This window comes from Schistocerca americana, chromosome 4 (assembly GCF_021461395.2).
Source record: "Schistocerca americana isolate TAMUIC-IGC-003095 chromosome 4, iqSchAmer2.1, whole genome shotgun sequence".
NCBI classification, from domain to species: Eukaryota; Metazoa; Arthropoda; class Insecta; order Orthoptera; family Acrididae; genus Schistocerca; species Schistocerca americana.
In genome coordinates this window covers 148,497,189-148,517,032 of record NC_060122.1, presented here as the reverse complement: position 1 = coordinate 148,517,032, position 19,844 = coordinate 148,497,189, and the positions used below count along the sequence as shown (strand labels likewise).

Here is a 19,844-nt window from a genome sequence, read left to right as displayed (position 1 = left end):
TTCCCATTATCAACACAGCTGTTGCCCGACACACCTGAAGGAAGCAAATACATTTGTCTACTACATGTCTATTCTATGCTAGCACAATGAAATGTGTATCACACAGCACGCTAATACCATATATGTGTGTGTGTGTGTGTGTGTGTGTGTGTGTGTGTGTGTGTGTGTGAGAGAGAGAGAGAGAGAGAGAGAGAGAGAGAGAGAGAGAGAGAGAGAACTAGATGCAATTCTTTCAGTAGCATACACACTATTTGTTCTGGGTATAAATACCCATCCTGACACTAGAGCTCACCAGACCAGTTGATTTGTTGATCATATTGGTATCTGTCCTGAACCATAGGCAAGAATGAAGTTACCAGTGTTGTTCTTTTTTCTAGTAATGGCATGCATGTGCTTTGCCTTTCCAGCAGATGATGAGGTAAGTTCATTCTATTTCAAGATGTTCATTCTCCTGTTCATTAATTTAACTCTTCTAAAAGAAAACATGAGAGAACTTGGCCAAACATATTAAAAGATTCTGGTAGCAATGAAAACTGAAATGTTCAGACAATGAAGAGTACTGTACACAATAAAGAAAAAATATTATGTTTGTTGTGTATGATGTTAGAAGGTTACTGCATTTAACATTTTTCATCTTGGATAAAAAAGTAGATGACCACATATATTTTAAATAAAATTATGATCTTCCATATTTATGTTATAAAATTTACTAGAAGCACAAGTAGTTATTTTTATTCGATGCAGGAAGAGCAACATCCTATAAAATAACTGCACTATTTCTGTTTAAAATATTGTACAACTGTTTAGTATATTATCATACTTACATTAAGAATGCTATCAGACAGTTTCTTAATAAATCAAAGGCCAGTTCATAATGAATACAATGAACTAATTGTTGTTGAATATCTTTGATTTTGTATTAACAAATAACTGTGACAGAAAATTTAGGCACTTACTGTATAGAAGAAGCAATGAGCAACAGTCAGAGAAACTTTAGCTTTCAAACTTTTATTATTAAATCTATGACATACATAAAAAGTTACTTACTCTCATGAGACTGCACCTTTGTGGCACACAACAAAATACAGAGAGAAATTCAACAAATCCATAAAATATATAGACAAAATGGGGAACTGAAACTACAGGAGAGTGTAGCATTATTATTATTCTGATGTCAAAAACATACATAGATGCATGATTAACATGTTACATACTCTTTGACCACTTGATGGAGGTCTTCTGCAGTACAGGAGGCTGGAGAGTCAACAATGAAACATGTGCTGGACTATCTGGACTTCTCCAAAATCACACTCAGTATTGTTTTCTTCGCTGTTGCCCAATCTTGCCAGATTAAACCTTCATCTACCCACTACTGTGTCTCTGAAGGGTGTGGTTTAAGCTACATTATCTTGATAGATATTGAAGGGAATTCATGAGGGTGTTCTCCACTGATTCAATGTCTAAGCTCTGAGTGGAAAGAGCGAGGTCATCAGCATATGTTGGGGTCATAAGTTGGTTATTTGTATACGTATTGAATAGGTTTGAAACCAACCACCTTCCTTGGGAAAAACTGTTTTTTCTGTAGTCTCCATTGACTGCACTGCCCTTGAAAATCAATCTGTGGTTTTTCAGAATTGCTGTGATGAACCTAGTTAGGCTAAAATCCTTGATCATATTGTGTACCTTCAGTAGTAGTAGCTGGTAGCTGACAGTGTCATAGGCCGCTAATAAGACAACAAACACCACCCCTTGCCACTTTACAAGCTTCAAACCAATCTTCTATGAACTAACTGAGATTCAACAGATGTCCAGTGCAGCTTCTACCAGGACAAAATTCAGCTTGTTGAGGTCTTAGCAGGGCATCAACTACAGCTAGGAGGTGATTTAAAATTATTTTTTCTGGCATTTTGTATAAATGACAGAGTAATGAAACTGGTTTAAAATTCTTTTCCTTTCCTTACCAGATTTCAGCAAAACAACCCCCTGGCTCTTCTGCGATATCTTTGGGATCTGACATCTGCTTGCACAATTATTAAAGAGTTGCAAAATCCAAAAGTGAAAACATAACTGTAAAATAAAACCATTTTAATAGCTCAGAGGAAATAATAATGTACCAAGGAAAATTTTGAATCTAATATTACATTTCAAGCCAAGAGGAGTAAGCTAAACTTTTTTTTTTCAAGCATTTAAACCTTATTAAATGTATTTGATTGCCCATAATTGATTCAATGGGATATTTTGCAAGTTTGCTTACCTGTATTACTGACTGACATTTCTCATATGGCTAGGTGGAAATTTCAGAAGTTTAACAAGATTTTCCTACATTACACTGTGGCTATTCCTTTGTTGAAGTGGTGAATCATAAATACAGATAAATTCCTTTTCTTGTTTGTAAATAATTTAACAAAAGAAGAAAAGCTGAGGAAGTATTGTAAGGACTCATCCCTCAAATAGTACAGATCCTCCCCTTCCTACACCCCTCCCCCCCCCCTCCTTCCCCCCACCCACTTGTTCAGTTAGAGTGAATTTCTATTATTATTATGCATATCATTATTTGTTTACCCTGCCTTTTATACAGTATGTCATGATCATTAAGAATTCAACAAATATGTCAGATTAATTGTACATGTATTAGCTTACTGTTACTTCAGTGTCATTTGAAGCATTACCAGAGACTAGCCCACATCATGTAGTACCTACATGCAAAACTATAACATCATCCAGCTCAGCAGAGCTCAGTCCTTGACACACAATCAGACCCCACTGCATCAGCAATACAGACAATATCAAACACAAATTAAAATACCTATGTAATGTCTTCTGATCCAATGTACACAACAGTAAAACAAAAAGAAAAGCAATAAAATGTGACAGGAAGTTTGACTCAAAAAATGAAATAAAAGAAGAGCTGCTGATGGTGCACTTACCTCACATCATTATTGTGTGTACTGTGGCAACTACATTGGGAAAATTGTTAGCACCTGCACACTGCATGAGCACTATGTTTAACTAGGCCAGCACAACAGATTGGCATTAGTGTACCACCATCATGACTGTGGACTACCTGTTGAGTTTCAGGAAGCATGGTACTAACAAAACAGCTGTGGATGCACACAGGTAGGCAGCTAAAATCTTGAAGCAGCTTATTAACATAACTAGAGAGGACAGCTACAGGCTCCCAGTGTCCTGTTTATTGATAACCTCTGTGTGTTTTATCAGAGGGAAGGGACCTCACAGGACACTGCTGTAGGTGACCAGACAGACATACAAACAGCACATGCAAAATAGCATAATTTTTGCACAACTGACAGCAGCAACACATGTCCCATACAAGCCTGTCATCTATTTTTAGTGGGCTATCAGTTACCAGATAGCTGCATAACCCATATATAGAATACCACAGCTAGTGGTATTTTAGACCTAATAAAAACTAATCAGTTTGATGATGGTGGTCTTGTGGTGCTGTCGGAAATGTAGTGTATCACCCCAAGATCTCTGAGCAAGGTCTCAGCAATATATCTGAAATGTCAGTCATTTTAGTATCTAAGCATTTTAAGTTACTTTATAAGATGGCATGACAGCACACCCAGAAATATTTTAATCAGGTTTCTTCATTGTGTCACCTTTAATGATAAATCTATCATCTCAATGGAAAAATCAACAGTCTTAGTGTGTACATCTGAGAGCCTTGGTAGCATATGGACAAATTCTTCTTCAGGCCTATAGAATAAGCATACACATATACCTCCATGGCTACATTGTCCCAGCTGAATAAACTGTGCCAGCATTGCAATTTGACTGCAGCCCAGATCTTAGATCTGATGTTGTTGTGTTCTTCTGTCCAGAGACTGACTTGATGCAGCTCTCCACACTAGTCTATCTTGTGCAAACCTCTTCATTCTAGAAAACTGCTGCAATGTCTCTCTCTACAAATATTATCCCCCCTCCCCAGTCACTTCCTTCTAACACAAACCCGATGATTCCCTCTACTCCAGGATGTGTCCTAGCAACCTTAACCTTCTTTTTCACAAGTTCTGTCAGAAATGTCATTTTTTCCTAATTGACTCTGAAATCCACATTTGTTTGATCTACTCATGTGATCTTCAGTATCCTTCTATAGCTTCACATTTCAAAAGTTTCTATTCTCTTCTTGTGTGAACTGTTTATCAGCCATGTTCCATATCTACACAAAGCTACATGGCAAGAAAGTACTTACAGAGAAGACTTCATACTTTTAAATTTATATTCAATATAAACAAAATTCCTTTTCCAGAATCTCTGTGTGTTTTATCACAGTGAAGGGACCTCACAGCATCGGTTATATTCTTGCCTTTGATTTCTCCTCTAGCCATTCCTGCTATGAAATTTTGCAATTTCTGCAATCTAATTTTTTGTACATCAATTTTTTCAATTTCTCCTCTCATCAATTAAATGCAATATTTCATATGTTAAAGATTTACATGTGGCCTAGTCTTTTTCTTATTTGAGCCTCTCTTACATCCACTATTTCATTTTCAAAGCTATCCATTCATCCTCCACTGTATACCTTTCACCTATTTCAGTCAATCATTGTCTAATGTCCCTTTTGAAACACTCCATCCTCTCTGTTTATTTTACTTGTATAGTTCCCATTTCCTTAATTTCTTATGTTTGCAAATTTCCTCTGTTTTAACCTCCAGTTCATAACTAATAAATTATGGTCAGTGTCCAGATCTGGCCCAAGAAATGTTTTGCAATTTAAAATCTGGTTTCAAAAGTTATTTCTTACCATTATATAATCTATCTGAAACCTTCCAATTCTCTTCCCCACATGCAAGCCTTGTTAACATTCTGAAACCAAATGTTATCAGTGATTAAATTATGCTCTGTACAAAATTGTTCCATGTGGGTTCCCACTTCATCCTTTTCTGCAAGTCTGTGTTCCACTATGTTTCCTTCTCTTCCTTTTCTTGCTGAGGTATTCCAGTTCACCAGAACAATTACTTTTTTGTAACCTTAACTATCTTAATAATTTCTTTAATCAAAGACTCTTCCAGTCTCTTGATCATTTGTGTAGCTAGTAGGTATACAAATTTGTACTAGTTTGGTGGTTGTTGCTTTGTGTCTGTTTTCACTGCGTTAATGCTTTCACTATGCTGTTCATAGAACTCGCCTTCATTTTTTCCTGTTCTTTTATTCATTATTAGATCTACTTTTGCTCTACCCTTAATTGTTAATTGTTTTTGTATTTGTAACCATGTACTCACATGGCAACAAGTTCTGTTCTTCCTGCCTTGATACTTGACTAATTTCAGATATTTTTAACTTCATCTATTTTCTTTCTTACATTGGAACTACCTGTTGATGTTTTTTCCATGTTTGCAAATTAAAATTGTTTTTTTTAAACTCCAACATACACAAAAGACAAATTTCCATTTTCAAAAGTAGTGTAATTGTAGGTGAGCTATCAAAACAAATTACACAAAACATATATACTGTAGTTTTTGATCTGAAATAGAAAAACAATTGTAAACTTCATACAATATTTTACAGAAATAAACTGATGCACACAGAATCTGACACATTGGTGTCAAAACAAGTCTGGGTAAACAAAAAGGAAATCCATTGTGTTTTGCAATAAATCAGAAAAAATAGCCTAACCTCTGCTCTTTTCGCATTCTCTAACCTACACACCCAATTAAGGAGTTACCATTCTGTGGTCTGATTCTCAGAACACTTGTTTTGTTTTTCGCAATGGCAACATCCTCCTGAGTAGTCCCTGCTTGGAGATCCAAATGAGAAGCTTTATTATCTTTGGAATATTTCACCAAAGAGTATGACATCACAATTAAACTGTATAGTAGACCTGTATGTCTTTGGAAAAAACACACACCAAAATAAGTTTTGCATCACCCCGGTTCCCAGAATTCCTGAAGATAGACGTTGACTGTGGATATTGTATCACAGACACAGTTCCTTTGACTGTTCAGAGATGTTGCTAAACCCACCCAAAGATGTAAATAACCATGCATGAGCAGCGCCTATTAGAGGAAGGGGGTCCGACACCCGATCAGATCCAGTCATTCCACCAGGAAGGAGGTACACGGCACATGTTGTCTGTGGTTCAACCATGCCTAGATGGTCAATACCACAGTTCAATCATGTCTGCATTGTTAGTTTGTGCCAGGAAGTGCTCTCATCAAGGGAAGTGTCCAGGCATCTCGGAGTGAACCACAGTGATTTTGTTCGAACATGAAGGAGATACAGAGAGAAGGGAATTGTTGATGACATGCCTTGCTCAGGTTGCCCAAGGGCTACTACTTAAGTGGATAACCACTACCTACAGATTATGACTTGGAGGAATCCTGACAGCAATGCCACCATGTTGGATAATGCTTTTCATGCAGCCACAGGACATTGTGTCACAACTCAAACTGTTTGCAACAGGCTGCATGGTGCACAACTTCACTCCCGACGTTCATGGCAAGGTCCATCTTTGCAATCACAACACCATGCAGTGCAGTACAGATGGGCCCAATAACATGCCAAATGAACTGCTCAGGATTGGCATCACATTCTCTTCAGCAATGAATGTTGCATATGCCTTCAACCAGACAATCGTTGGAGACGTGCTTGAAGGCAACATGGTCTGGCTGAATGCCTTAGACACACTGTCCAGTGAGGTGGAGGTTCCATGCTGTTTTTGGGTGGCATTATGTGGGGCCGACGCACGCCACTGGTGGTCATGGAAGGCACCATAATGGCGGTACGATATGTGAATGCCATTCTCCAACCTATAGTGCAACTGTATCAACAGCATATTGGCAAGACATTTGTCTTCATGGACAACAATTTGCACCCTCACCATGCACATCTTGTGAATGACTTCCTTCAGGATAATGACATCGCTCGACTAGAGTGGCCAGCATGTTCTCCAGGCACAAACCCTATCAAACTTGTCTGGGATAGATTGAAAAGAGCTGTTTATGGAGGACTTGACCCAGCAACCACTCTGAGGGATCTATGCTGAACTCCCATTGAGGAGTGGGACAATCTGGACCAACAGTGCCTTGATGAACTTGTGGATAGTGTGCCACAATGAAGACAAGCATGCATCAATGCAAGAGGACATGCTATTGGGTATTGGAGGTACAGGTGTGTACATCAATCTGAAACACCACCTCTGAAGGTCTTGCTGTATGGTGGCACAACATACAGTGTGTGGTTTTCATGAGCAATAAAAAGGGTGGAAGTGATGCTTTTGTTGATCTCTATTCCAATTTTCTGTAGAGGTTCCGGAAATCTCAGAACCGAGGTGATGAAAAACTTTTTTTGATGTGTGTATAACTACATTAGTTTCCTCTTTGCTTTCAGCTATTCGCAATACCAACATATTAAGGCCATAAGGGCTAATATTATAAGGCCAGAAAGGCATCCAGTCTGCTGCCCCAGCAACTGCTGAAAAAGTTGTTGCCCTTTTTCAGGAACTACATGCTAGTGTGACTTCTCCACATACATGCTTCTGATGTGGTTGCACATTTGGTACAATTACTCTGTCATTAGAGACGAAAAGCCATTCCACATTGGCAAGGTCCATGGTATGTGGAGGTCTAATTCCATTTGTTGAAATAGGCTTCCAAAGAAGCCAGAAAACTTATGTCATTTTCATTGATTTTACTTCAGCATACTGGATGATCAAATGTATGACTGCTTACGCTGAAATGTACTATATGCTGAGCTAGAGCCACTGAATTGCTGGATAGTATGTTAAAATTTATTCATAAGTGTCACAGTAGGAAAATGTCAGTCAGTGCTTAATTTCTAAAAAATTTTAAAGCACAGTTTTTTGTAATTACAACAATAAGTGTCCAAGGAATAGAAAAGCAACTGGAATCACTCAATAGAGGAAAGTCCACTGGACCTGACGGGATACCAATTCGGTTCTACACAGAGTACGCGAAAGAACTTGCCCCCCTTCTAACAGCCGTGTACCGCAAGTCTCTAGAGGAACGGAGGGTTCCAAATGATTGGAAAAGAGCACAGATAGTCCCAGTCTTCAAGAAGGGTCGTCGAGCAGATGCGCAAAACTATAGACCTATATCTCTTACGTCGATCTCTTGTAGAATTTTAGAACATGTTTTTTGCTCGCGTATCATGTCACTTCTGGAAACCCAGAATCTACTATGTAGGAATCAACATGGATTCCGGAAACAGCGATCGTGTGAGACCCAACTCGCCTTATTTGTTCATGAGACCCAGAAAATATTAGATACAGGCTCCCAGGTAGATGCTATTTTTCTTGACTTCCGGAAGGCGTTCGATACAGTTCCGCACTGTCGCCTGATAAACAAAGTAAGAGCCTACGGAATATCAGACCAGCTGTGTGGCTGGATTGAAGAGTTTTTAGCAAACAGAACACAGCATGTTGTTATCAATGGAGAGACATCTACAGACGTTAAAGTAACCTCTGGCGTGCCACAGGGGAGTGTTATGGGACCATTGCTTTTCACAATATATATAAATGACTTAGTAGATAGTGTCGGAAGTTCCATGCGGCTTTTCGCGGATGATGCTGTAGTATACAGAGAAGTTGCTGCATTAGAAAATTGTAGCGAAATACAGGAAGATCTGCAGCGGATAGGCACTTGGTGCAGGGAGTGGCAACTGACCCTTAACATAGACAAATGTAATGTATTGCGAATACATAGAAAGAAGGATCCTTTATTGTGTGATTATATGATAGGGGAACAAACACTGGTAGCAGTTACTTCTGTAAAATATCTGGGAGTATGCGTACGGAACGATTTGAAGTGGAATGATCATATAAAACTAATTGTTGGTAAGGCGGGTACCAGGTTGAGATTCATTGGGAGAGTGCTTAGAAAATGTAGTCCATCAACAAAGGAGGTGGCTTACAAAACACTCGTTCGACCTATACTTGAGTATTGCTCATCAGTGTGGGATCCGTACCAGGTCGGGTTGACGGAGGAGATAGAGAAGATCCAAAGAAGAGCGGCGCGTTTCGTCACTGGGTTATTTGGTAACCGTGATAGCGTTACGGAGATGTTTAATAAACTCAAGTGGCAGACTCTGCAAGAGAGGCGCTCTGCATCGCGGTGTAGCTTGCTCGCCAGGTTTCGAGAGGGTGCGTTTCTGGATGAGGTATCGAATATATTGCTTCCCCCTACTTATACTTCCCGAGGAGATCATAAATGTAAAATTAGAGAGATTAGAGCGCGCACGGAGGCTTTCAGACAGTCGTTCTTCCCGCGAACCATACGCGACTGGAACAGGAAAGGGAGGTAATGAAAGTGGCACGTAAAGTGCCCTCCGCCACACACCGTTGGGTGGCTTGCGGAGTATCAATGTAGAATGTAGTAGATGTAGAATTAAACCACAAGATATAATATAAACAACAGCTGTCTCTGTAGCAGTGTCACTTCTCTCCCTAATTCCACTTGACACATATTACCACAACTCTGTAGTCTTTGTGACTATGACATCATGTTTCCAACTGCCACCAGCAGCAACATTCAAACAGTTGCACTGTAACTGCTTGGTGAACTTGAACTTACTCGGAGTATTCTGGGTGTGCAAACACAAACACACACACACACACACACACACACACACACACACACACACACACACACACACACACACACATTGAGTATCTTGCCCCATGCCCCTCCCTAACAGTTCACATTAGTCACTCATTGCCATGTTCACTGGTGCCAGTGCAGCAGCAGCAAATTATAGTTGCACTATGATTTAGTACATGTGTACTATTTTAAACTTCTAATCTCTGGTGTCAACTCATTCCAATGACAAAATAGGAATTATCACTGGCACACTGAAATCAACATTAGTTTCCTGCTTTCATGTCTTATCTGACATAGTACCAGCTAATGTCAGATTACAGATGGGTCAAGAATAGAGTAATGCACATGACAAATCACTTTCTAGTAACATTCCAATGAACAAAATTCTTTTTAGCTTTCCACATATCAAGCTTTAATCTAGAAGGCATATATGGGTTCTCAACAAGTGTCCACTGACCTACTCCTTGGGTCAGAGAAGCACTGGAGAACAAAATGACACTGTTTGTTGGAGAAGGACTGGAGAATAAGACTGACCCAACTGTACTATACAAAGGTATTCAGTTGACAAGAAACATCTTGAACTACCTCAAGCACATCAGGAGCAGGCATCATAGATTGCAAAGTATCCATTTTTAATTGATTCATTGTATGCAGCCCACAATGTGATTGTGTCACAATGTGGCAAACAGCAGAACACATTATGAATAATTACCAAATAAGAAGATTCCAGGTGGCAGGAATGACTTCATAAAAGCCTTTACAAAGGCTACAGTATGTTTAAGTTCCATGGAAATGGAGCTCTGATGTAGCAGAGATATCAATAATGCTTCTGAATGTTCACTTGTCTGCAATCTACATTACTAAATGGCCAACCCAGTTCATGGTTCTTGATGCATGGTCCCTATCTAATGGCTTACAGGGGAACAAATATTTGGTTTTCCATATTGCATAATACTGATCGAATTTGAAAAACTAAAATGCTGTAATAGTCAACTCATTGACGTGCATAATCTTCTATTAAAGACTTAACACAGTTAGACACATACTACGGTTAGAATCTGTGTATATATCTTGAGGCAGTGTATCTCACAGCAAACAAATTACTCAGACTATATTTGAGAATAAGAACACTTAGCAACTTTCAACAAACTTTACATGCTATTTCAAACTTTTACATAACTTTCTCTCACTGTCATCCCCACATAATAACAAAAAGAAATGCTGGAAATGGCAGTCGTACATGAATGGGGTGTGCTTTCTTGATTGTATGTATGCATGCTGTGTGTGTGTGTCACTTCTTTACTCATAAAGACTCTAGCCAAAAGCTATATGTGAGTATCTTTTAATTGTGCCTGACTGCAACTTGACATGTCTTCTTTACAGTAATTGCAATCTTTTTTTTCTACATTATTAAAAAGGAAAAAGGTTATTTTCTTACTACATTTTCATTGTTCATGTAGTAAAACTTCAACTCCAAGAATTACATTTTAATTTCTTACTTCTTTGCTCCTAACTCTATTCACAACACGTCTTGTATACAGCGTCCACGTATACCATCAAATGAACCTGCAAAATTGTGTCATGCAGTTCAGGAAACATGATGTCATAAACATCAAGATGCATGAAAAACTAACTTGTGCTTGCACTGGAGCACAAATTACCCAGTCTATACTCATCCAGCATTTGATAATGAGAGCACTTTGTGATATTGAACAAACTTTAACATACTGAAATTTTCACTCTGCAGTGGAGTGTTTGCTGATATGAAACTTCATGTTAGATTAAAACTGTTTGCTGGGCCAAGACTCAAACTCATGATCTTAGTCTTCCATGAGCAAGTGCTTTATGACTGAGCTACCCAAACATAACTCAGAACCTGTCCTCGAGCTGTACTCCCACCATTACCTCATCTTCTACCTTCTGAATGATCTGAATGGTGTGGGCAGCATTATGTAGACATGTGTTGTCATCCAAAACAAGAACACTGGTTGACAACAGACTTTAGTGTTTGTTGTGAATTGCAGGCTCCATCTTGTTGCAAAGCATATCACCCAAACATTTATGCCTAGGAAATATTCCAGAATTAGCCCTTGCGCAACCCAAAAAACTGTGAGAATCATTTTTCCTACAAAGGGTGGACTCTTGACTCCTGAAAATTGATGCCTTTATGGACAATGTTATATGCGGAACCATTATTAATACACAATTGGTTTGCCACTTTATCAACAATCACATGTCAGTTAATCAAAATCAGGTCACCGGTTTGCTCAATGGTGGCATCAGTAGTGAATGTGTCTGAATGTCCTGCTATCTCCTTACCCTTCACATTTGCTTAGCCAATCTTTTAATTGTTCAGTCCACTAGTAAACACTACACCATAATACAACATTGTCCCTGTATTGTGTTGAAAATCTTCTATGGCTGTCAGCTGCTGCTACATCCTGAGCTTACAAAAAATGGATTACACAATGTTATTCTTCATCTGTACAAATTGGAAGTGATGGAACAACAGCACAGAGAAAACTAATATGACAGTTCTAAAGCCAAATAGAATGATGCTATCTAGTGTCTGATGAGTGTACTGAGCCATACTGCCAACTGAAAAATGATTAGAATGAAAGTGCAGACATTTATTGATTTACCCTCACTTACCTGCACGTTTATAAATGGTTCTTTCTGGAAATACATATGACTCAGTGAGTGGTTTGGGTCACTAAAGATTGCAACACCAAGTCACCACAAGATTTTAGCAATTTGACTGAAATACAATTGTAGCTTTGAAGAGCCTCTGGTTTCCAGTGACCTAATAATTTTTGTGATTTCTTGAATAACTGATTTCGCAAAACTGAAGTCCAGTTGTGGAGCATGCTTCGTTTGTCTAAGGAAGTCTAATAGATCTGCTTTTGATAATACCTTTTTCCCCTGTATTTTTAGTTACTGTTAGGAAGGATTCATTGAATTAAGTAATCAATGACTTGAATTTAAAATTGTCCATCCCAGTGCTGCTGTCATATGGGAGTTGAATTTTGTCAGTGTAGACCAGTCTCTTGACTGTAGTGCTGCCTTTTTCTGCCATCATGTGGTAGTACTACTCAACTGTTGTTGTATTACTGGTTATTCCTTGTGTTTTGCTGTTGCTACTAAGCTAAATATTGCTGTATTTAGAAACTACTCTGTTGTCCAGAACATAAAATTCCATTTCAAAAAATTCTTTTGTACAAGAAACAAATCGACTTTTTCCACTGATGCTGGGCACTGCATGTCATATGTAATGAGTAGTATTTGTCTGGGTTGACACCAGCTATGTATTGCAAAAATGAAATTCCAAATATAGCCAAAATGCCAGAGAAAATGCACTTAACAGCTCTTAGGAGAGAAATCCAATATATCTCATCTGACATTAATTCCAAAATGTCATTATTTTTGTTATTTACTTACCTTGTTCCTGATCCATATCTTGAACTATACTAAAACTGAGAAATCTTGGAATGCTTGGACAATTTCGCTGTGTTAGTTACTGTGCCATCTGTCATCTCCACAGATCATATGTGCTGTCGACTTGACGTAAATATCTCCTTCATTTACTAAACACCCTTATCATTTTCAACTGGTCCCATTATATTTTTTTTTTTTAATATATGGCAGTACAAAAGGAACTGCAACTAATATTCAAGAATTGCACACTTTTACAAAATAAAGAGAATTAAGCAATTAAATCTACAAATTAATATCTAAATTTTCAATCAATCTGAGGCTGTCTCTGTCACTTCGAAGAAATCTTCTAGATTTTCAGCGTAAGTTCATCTGCTATAGCTTATTACGATGTGTTTGATTGTCTGATGTTCATTACTGCGGGCATATTGAGAAGGTGAATCCTTTGCCAATTGACAGAGATTTTCTGCACAGGTGCCATACTTGTATGAACTCTATTAATTGTTTTCCAAGCACATCATGGTAATTCCATGCTGGTTGGTCTTGTGCTGTCTTATGAGAATTTGATATTCCTCATGGGCAATATTATTCCATGTATATAATGCTGCTGTTGTTGAAATCCACTACTTGCACTGATTCTGCCACTATGATAGGCAAGTGGATTTGAATTGACTTATTTTAAGCGCAGGCACATCAGAGTGGATTGGGAGCTGTGGGATTTTAATTAATTTTTCATTCTCCTTGAGAAGGGCTTTAAGATCTGGTAATGCTGTGTGGCTTAGAGTTGATAACCAGTGAAGAGGAGTAGATCTAATGCACTTGTTATTGTCCTCATTGCCACATTTAGCCAAACATTGATTTTTGTCAGATGTGAACTATTAAGACACAGCATTCAGCAGCAGAGTAGATGAATCCAAAGGAAGAACATCTTAGTGTTGTAGCACTTGCACCCCATCAAGTACCATTCAACTGTTATTTGATTTTACTGCATGATCTCAGATTTGCTGTGGTGTTTTCTATGTGTTTCTGGTACAACAAAGTTCTGTCAAGAGCTATTCCTAGATACTTTGGGAAATCTTAGTGGTGGAAGACTTGACTGTTAATGGTGGCATGTAACTTTGCATTGGCCATTCTATTGTTAAGATGAAAGTGGCTAACTTCAGCCTTTGTTGGATTTGGTGTTAATCTCCGCTTTTGAAATATTCATGCATTTTACTTAGATCTTCAGAGAGTATTCCTTCACCAGCTTCAGTACTTCTGTGTTGAGTGGTCAAAGCAAGATAATTTGCATAAACAAACTTTCTCTATTGTGTTTCAGAGGAATAACATGTACATGTGTATGAATGTAGACATGGAAAGAGCTCTGGAACCATAATTGATCAAATAGTTTTTGATTTGGAAAAAAGTAGATTATGTTGTAGAAGTGATTGACACTGGATTCACAGATCACAAAGCAATAAAACTTTTAAAACTTAGTAGAAATAATATATTCAGTACAAATTATAGGATAAGTGAGAAATACATTGACAGGAAATGTATTAATGAGGACAACATTAGAATTTTTAATTCTTTATTAAAAAATTTAAACTGGGTTTGAATAAACATGACAATGTATACACCAAGTTTGAGGTAATTTTAACTTGTTACAAATATAACTGTGAAACTGAATTCCATCTTGAGAAAATGAAACTAAATGCAGAACTAAGACAAAGATAACCTTGGGGATAATAAAATTTATAGAGTGACAGCAAGTTAGGTAATTTAGCAAGGCTAAATCTAGCTCTGAAACAGAATGTTAACTGTTACAGGAAATTGTACAAGAAAGTAATTACTACAGCAAAATAAGTTAAAGAATGAGTCATATATTAGTGGAAACAAGGGTAACAAAAAATGAAATCAGTTTAGAAAGTAGTCAGTATAAATCTAACCAAAATCAAAATAAAAACAAAAACACAGTTATTAATAGTTAGGGCCAAAAAAATTATTAAGGTTCCTTTACAGATTACCAATATATTCAACTGTTATTATACATGTGTAGTACAAAAACTTATAGAAATGCAAAGTCATAATACAATTAATCATAACATCTCTATATATCTTAAAACTATGTTTTCAGATGCTTTAATCATACAAGATGTAGAAAACACAGTCAGCAAACTAAAGAATAAATTGTTTCGTGGCACTGATGGCTTGCCACATAGAGTCAGTAAACACAGCAAATGTATTGCTTTTCTGTTTGTAGATGTAATTAATACTTCTTTCAGCACTGATACTTTCCCTAGAAAACTTAAGGTTTCAGTTATAGAACCATTATATAAAAACAGTGATCCTTAGGATGTAAAAAAATACAATGTTATCTTATATCACAAAAATTAGGTAGAGTAATGAACAAAAGACTCTGCTTTCCTGAACACAGGTAGAATATTTGTCAGTCAACAAACTGGCTTTAGAAAAAATAGATCAATTGTAAAATCCATACATAATTTCCTAAAATGAAACGATAATTAACTCAAGACCCTAAGCTGCCGACAGGTGTTGATATACATCAATGGGGAAATTGAAAATGTGTGCCCCAACCAGAACTCAAACCCGGGATCTCCTGCTTACATGGCAGACGCTCTATACATCTAAGCCACTGAGAGCACAGAGGATAGTGCAACTGCAGAGATTTATCCCTTGTGCACTCCCCGTGAGACCCACATTCCCAACATAATGTCCACACACTACATTCGTAGTGCCCCTGCCCACTACACTCATTACTCGCAGCAGGCAATCTTACCGAGTCCTGTAAGAATTCAGGCAATGCATGTGCATCCAGCACACAAGAAGAAGGTCAATGGCTAGTTAGCCTTAACTATATGAAGATGGTATCTGTTCTTTCGGACATGTCCGAAAGAACAGATACATTATCCATATAATTTCCTAAATTTGTTCTAAATTCCATAGTTCATAATAATGTCAACTGTGGATGTTTCTAGATTTATCCAAGGCATTTGATGTTATTGATCATAAAATATTGCTCAACTATTGCTCTGGAGTTCATGGTACTGCTCACACACGGTTTACATCATACTTATTTGGCAGATACCAGAAAGTAGAAATAGTTCACAATGGTAACTCATATTTTTCTAGCTATAAGAAAGTTACTTAGTACCCTAAGGTTTGGTGCTGGGACTCACATTGTTCTCAAAATGCATGAATGACTTGTCAAGCTATTTCATAAAAACTGATGCTGTAGTTTTTGCTGACAGGACAAGTTATTTACTAACGCTCAGAATGAGACTGACTTGCACAAAAAATAGAAAAAACAACAGGAGAAGCAGATAAATAGTTTAGGGGTAACTGTTTATTTTTAAATGAGTAAAAAAATGAATGAATTTCAGCCACATATAAAATAGTAAAAAACCCAATATAATTGTGAAGAATTACAAATTCCAAACATGAAATTTTTAGGAATTTGTTTACACGGGAATCTAAAGTGAGATAAACATTAAGAAGTACTCCATAAAAAGCTAATTAAAGGCTCCTATGTATTTAGAATGGTTAAAAACTACTGCAGTGAATAAACAGTAATGTGAAATGACCCACTATCCTTCTAAGAATGAACAATAAATTAACTGCAAACCATACATATGCTACACCGTGCAACTTTTTTATTACTGTTTCCTGACTTCTTGTTAATTGTCTATTTGATTATTTATTTGTCTTTCACTGAACTATGTGGTTCATTTATCTTGTAACTGATCTGCAAGGAAACTTATTGTTGTTATTGACATTTGAATACATTTGTATTATATCCATCTTGGATAGTATATTGTAGTTAATGACATGTGTCCAAGTTTATATTGTTATTATCATTAATATTATTGTGTTAACACTGATGACACCAATTGCATGTAAATATGCTCAAAGATGGAATAAAACATTTGTATTTGTATTATGCATTTAGGCACAGTCTGTTGTGAGATGATATCTTATTTTGGGGTAATTCAAGCTCAGCAAAATGCTCATTCACTATCCAAAAATGTGCAATAAGAATAACAAAAAGGGACTGCATCTACAAATTCCTGTACAAAAATTTTTAAGGAATTTAAAATTATGACTCTTCTATCCACTTATATGTATGAAATGATCTAATTTTTCTTCTTTAAACAGTGTGTTCTATACTATCGAAAAAGACAAACTAATTATTTTCATAGAGAAGCAAATGAGAAAGCCCAGTGTCACAAGAGTACAATATATTATCCCACAATTCTTAATAGTGTTCTTCCCTTTAGAATTTAACAAGTAGTATAGTTTTAAAAATCAACTTAAAAATGTTGGTAAGTTAAAGTTTCTATAGTGTTAGCGAACACACAAATTTTCAGAATTTCATTACACCTATCCCATAATTCAAGTTACATGTGGCCATGCAGCACTTTGTATGCTGACCTACTGAAGCAATGAGTCACTAGAGAAGTTGGTTATTTGTAACTAACAATGTTATTACCAAGTGTTGCTTAAAGCAGTGTCAATAATAAACATTACTTGGACCATACACATATGTAACCACTTTATTTACTGCTATTTTGGACAGACACATTATTTTGCAAACATTAGTTAGTTTGAGAATGCGCATAGCCTGAAATCAATCATCAACTAAATAAACATCCATTTTAGTTGCAACTCTGGCTGTCTCCTCTTGCACCATAATCTAAAATGAGTTGCTGTACCACATTCCCCAGCATGCTGGGGTTACACATGTTGCTGTTCTGTCTAAGACTCCTTCAGTTTGTGTAATATTTTTACTTCTCAGCATTCTTCCACCTGGGTCATAACACAAGCGTCACAGGATCTTATAATGATTATAGGGTGTATGGCAGCATTATGCATGGTACACTAACTTTATAGAGCTCAAAAATATTGGTGAGGCACATGAGTTTACATCTTAGCAGAGCTATGAACATAGTAGATCTGCGTACCTTTTAATCTCATAGTCTGGGATCGACATGACCAGTTTATGAGCTGACAGACTCCGGCAGAGCCAGTAAGTCTTCAACAACATTGCACTTGACAGTTACTTTGTCTGCATCAACACTGATATAGTTGATTTAGTGGGTAGCAGACTTGTATACACCATGCTGTTTGCAGAGCAGCTTAGTGACCAGCCATTTGTATTTGCTCAGTAGCCATATAAATCAAGCACTTTTCTGCATACAGATACATACTCAGAAAATCATTGAGAAGTGAATGTCAGAAGTTACTTACATGGCACTATATGTTACAGTTTCTTCTTGTTCCAATCATGTCTAAGGTCTGGAGAAAAGTACTGCTGAAATGCCTTTGTGCATGCAGTAATTAATGTAACCTCATCTTCACTGACCCTAAGGGACTAACATGAAGGTGGATGAAAAATATCGCCATAATTTTTACTTAATACTTGCTCTTGGATATTTTTAAGTGGGCTTTTGTGGTATAATTGGTGTCTGTTTTCAAGCATCTACCACTCCAGCTTTTTTAAGATTTCCATCACACTTTCCATGAGTCAAGCAAACCTGTGACCATTTGTGTCATCCTTCTTCATACATGTTCAGTATCCCTATCAGTCCTAGAGTCCATTATGTGTAATGCAGCATTCTATCCAAGTAACTGAGTCTCCATAAATTTGTTTGCCATAATGGAAATGTGAAAAAAGTAGATGCATAGAATAATCATTCTACATAATAATGTCTCACATGTCCATTAGATGTACATCGAAGATGAATCATTTCTGTAATCATGGTAAAATAAATTAGCATACAAATTCATCTAGGCACTGTGTTAACTGTATTACTTGCCTTCTGTTATTTGTTGTTTAAAACCAAGAAATCTGTTACAGCTTCAGAGTCGCTACTTGGTGTTTCCCTCACAGCCAGTGAACGCATCTCAGGTAAATGACTTCCTTTTTTAATTTTGGAAATGATTTATTGTGTGAATGGAATCATCAGTTGGTAATGTGTATATATATTGTTTCTTTCTGTTTGTAGTATGTGCAAACCTATGTGCCATTGTTTGAAGCATTGTTTGGTGGTCGTCCTTACATTATTGGAGGATAAGTATGGATCCAGATATCTGAGTCATATGCAGAGTATCTACATTTAAAGTCATGAGATGAGAACTCACTGATTTTGTATAAAATTTGAGTATAAATAAACATCTGAGAGATCAGTGCTGCTGAATAAATGTATTAATGGTCCATCAGTTTGTGATTGTGTTAAATTTTCTTTTATTGATTTTGAAATACTGTGTTCACCCCTGTTCCCTTTTTATATTTACTACCTCATGATTATTTTTGCTTTCTATAAGATTCCCCGGTGACTTTTTTGCATTCTCATTTTGAGAATTTATACTGCTACAGGATTAACACCTACAGACCAGTGGGCATTTACTAGTGAGCATTCCAGGCAACATCAGTGTTACAATGAACCCCCTAACTCATTCATCTGCTTTCTACCATTTCTTAGAATATAACTCCTGCTTCAGTTTTCACTATAAAAATCCGCTCAGTAGCCACAAGGCCACAACAAAGCATTTAGTACCACATAGGTCCTTGTTTCACCTACGTGCAATTGCTAGACAGCAGACATCAGATTCATCATGAAAGTGTGAAAGAGTGTGGTAACTAACGAGTACAGCAGTACCCACAAAATCCTAACAAATTTTCTACAGGCCACCATTCTATACTGTAGGTGTCAGAACTATCCTTCACAAAAATGTACATAAAAATATGCTTTACAACAACACATTATTCTCAGTCACAGAATTCACAAGATCCAGCATGGATAAAATAACATAATTTCTGTTAGAGAAATA

At 37.1% G+C, this 19,844-nt stretch overlaps 1 long non-coding RNA gene across 1 annotated transcript; it reads left to right on the top strand.

Annotated features, from left to right (window-relative positions):
• Positions 1 to 261: 261 nt before the first annotated feature.
• On the top strand, positions 262 to 19,227 carry LOC124612831. The gene is made up of 3 exons (XR_006979575.1): positions 262 to 418; positions 18,871 to 18,921; positions 19,019 to 19,227. It is a non-coding gene; the product is annotated as an uncharacterized LOC124612831 (long non-coding RNA).
• Positions 19,228 to 19,844: the final 617 nt, after the last annotated feature.